At 36.7% G+C, this 3,443-nt stretch overlaps 1 non-coding gene across 1 annotated transcript; it reads right to left on the bottom strand.

Moving 5' to 3' along the window:
* Positions 1-2,828: 2,828 nt before the first annotated feature.
* On the bottom strand, positions 2,829-2,935 carry LOC112534995. The gene has a single exon (XR_003079202.1). It is a non-coding gene; the product is annotated as a small nucleolar RNA R71 (small nucleolar RNA).
* Between the last annotated feature and the right edge of the window lie 508 nt (positions 2,936-3,443).

The following is a 3,443-nucleotide window of genomic DNA, read 5'->3' as shown; positions in this document are numbered from 1 at the left end:
TTATCGGATATGAAGTCCTACCTATGTTCTTATTTTGTTTGTTTATTTTGGGCCTCTCTATCTAATCTCTATCTAGTATGATGGTTTCATTTTATTTGGGAATCATAAACCATGAGTGTTGAGTGGAAGAGTGTGGAAGAGGCAATCATAGGCACTAATCCAATGCTTGGACAAATGTGAAGGAAGAAAATTAGTTGATCGAGTACTAATATCATTCTTTGATTGATCGCGGACAAATCTTATGGAGGGAAAGGGGAAGACTAGAATCACGGCAGGCCCCAATATTCCCATTCAGGATTTACACTATTAGAATCTCCATTATCCCTTATTCCTCTCATTTCTTGTTCTTCTAGGCATAAGGACTCTTGATGACATAAGGATTGACATAAGGAATCATGGGAATGCAATTGATAACTTTTTCTGGTGGCATGTCCTTCCTTTCTTTTATGTTCTTTCTCTATCCTTATAGTGAAATCAATCCTATTTGATCCCTACGCTTAGCCATATGGAAGAGAACAAAGAACTTGTGATTTCTTTCCTTATTAAATTGAAATCCTACCTATGTTCTTATTTTGTTCATTTCTTTTGGGCCTCTCTATCTAATCTCTATCTAGTATGATGGTTTCGTTTTATTTGGGGAGCATAATGATATGCATTATTTTATACAAGTTTATATGCCCAATTACTTCCATTTTTGTTCATAGTTACCTTGTTTTATGCTAAAATCACTTGTGTTTTGGTTCCTTTCATGTTTCAAGTGATTATCGATGGACATTATCAGTAGTCGAGGGAAATACGTGCAAATATGGACTAGAATCCATCAAAATTGAGCAAGGGCTACCATTTCAAGGTTGAGCACGGCTTGGACTTTGGCTATGTTGAACCATCAACATTTGACCCTTAAGAGTGTCATTTTGGCACGGTTTCTGAGGCCATCACGGCCTTCATCACGGCACGTGGTGGCTCAGCACCGGTGAGGGCACGGCCAGGAAGAAGACCTAATTTGCAGGACTCGGAGGGTCCAGCACGCCCTGAACTCTGCCTGTGTTGATTAGCACGGGCTTGACCACGGCTGTGGTGGGACAATTATATAGGCAAAATCGAATTATTTAGCTAGGATTCGATTTTTTGACTTAATTTTTCACATACATGCACGAGCCACCCTTTTCCAGACTTTGATATTCGACTTTGAGAGACTATTTCGCCTATTTAAGGATGAATTCCATTGGTTTAAATATCACATTGAAGATCAAGAGTGGATTTGGAGGCATTTAAGAGGCAATTTAGGGTTCATCATTCAGAATTGGGGATTTAGGGCTGTTCATCTAACTTGAAGTATAATGGTGTACATGTTTTCAATTTGCTTTTCTGTGTTTGTTCCTTACTTTGTGTTGCTTATTAGCATGAGTAACTAGAATTGTTGAACCCATTAGGGTTCTTATGTTGTTGGATTGCATTTAATGCTTATGAGACTTTGATTATTAATGCTTGTTTCTTCTTGCTTTCATTATTAATGAGAAATCACATTATTCATGAGACATTGTGAGTTGTGGCGTTTAGATTGCTTTATCCAATTGAGAAGTTCATTTAGCAATTAAAAATTTGAATAGCAAGAACTGGTTAATGATCACTTAGAGATAAGGGTAATTAACTAGCCGGATTGAGAATTAACAACTCTTAATAGTGGTGGATTTAATCTTAAGGCTAACCTAAAATCAATCGTTAGGAACGGATTCCATCGTTTAGGTTCTTAGGTTTGGGGATTCGATGTTCTCGAGAGGGAAATTGAATTTAATTTAGAATTTGCTCATGGGTAATCACATTTGGTAATCAATATAATCTCCACCTTCACTATAATCCAACTAGCTTAGGTCCCCTTGGGTTTTTTTTTCCTTTGATTGTTTCACGAAATCCTTTCAAACTGTTTGACATTTAGTTAATCACTTAGCTTGCATCTAATCATAGAATAGTAACTTCATCGATTTTGTTAAGATTAGATATCATAAGACACTGCAGTAGTTCTAGGATCACCCTTTCTCGAGAATACGACCTTGATACTCGCCCTTAGTGCTAGTTTGCATCGGTAGGTTCACTGCCTTAGATTGTAGCTACATAAATAACCTATCAAGTTTTTGGTGCCATTGCCAGGGACTTTTGTGTGAACTAGAGTGAATTTGTATTTGTGTTAATCTAGCCATTTTTTATTTTCTGTCTTTTCATTTCTTTTTATTCTTTATTATTTTATTCAATTATGTGTTCTTTGGTTGCTGCCTTTTAATTTCACGTAGTTTATGACTAAAAGCTCTAATCCTACTCCTGTAGACTCTCTTGCTGAACTAGAGCGATCCCTCCATCTTTTGAAGAAGCATATGCAAGAATAAGAACAAGTGCAGATAGAGATTGAAGCCCCTGTGAATAGACTAGCAGGGATGGGAGACAACAACTAGGCTACGGATGAAAACAGGACAATGTACGAGTTTGCTAGACCTTCTCTTGAGAGGAGACAGACAAGTATATTGCGACCACCTATGGCAGCCAATAACTTCAAAATAAAGCTAAACATGATACAAATGGTCCAAAATAGTGTACAATTTGGGGGATTGCCGAGCGAGGACCCAAACACTCACATAGCCAACTTCTTGGAGATCTACGACACCTTCAAGATAAATGGAAGAACTGATGATGCCATTCGGTTGAGGCTGTTTCCTTTTTCTTTGAGGGACCGAGCGAAAAGATGGCTACAGTCACTCCCAGCCAACACTATTATGACATGGAGATTTTTGGCTAAGAAGTTTTTGTATAAGTACTTTCCTTCTACTAAAAATGCTAGATTGAGAAATGACATATCTTCTTTTGTGTAGTTCGATGACGAGAGCATGTACGATGCTTGGGAGAGGTATAAAGACTTGCTCCCATGTTGCCCGCACCACAGACTACCAATATGGATGCAGACCTGTAACGCCTGCATTTTCTCATCATCCATGTTATGTGCATTTACATTTAATCATTGGGTATATGATGGTATATCAATGATATTTTTATTTTATGAGAACATATATATATTAATTATAAGTAGAGAATAAGAAGCATGATATTAGATTATTAATTTAGATAAGTTGATTAAGTACTTGGGTTATGTGTATTAAGCCTTAAGACTTAATTGAACCAATAGTTGAAGGTTGGGTAAATAGATTGGACTTAAAAGATACAATTAAAAGTTAGTACCTATATATGGTTAGTAAGAATTAATTTAGGGTGATAAAAATAGTTTAGTAGGTGGTGGCATTAAGAGAGGAATATTGGAAATTGGAACCATGAGTAAGCTCATTTTACCTCTTCATTTCTCTAAAATTCGTACATGGCCAAAAACACAAAATTTGGAATAAGAGAGAGGAGTGGAATACCTAGAAAAACTTAAGATTAAGATAGGATTTTGCCAACTA

This window comes from Ricinus communis, chromosome 9, assembly GCF_019578655.1.
Source record: "Ricinus communis isolate WT05 ecotype wild-type chromosome 9, ASM1957865v1, whole genome shotgun sequence".
In the NCBI taxonomy this organism is placed as follows: Eukaryota; Viridiplantae; Streptophyta; class Magnoliopsida; order Malpighiales; family Euphorbiaceae; genus Ricinus; species Ricinus communis.
This window is presented reverse-complemented; position numbering and strand designations above follow the sequence as displayed.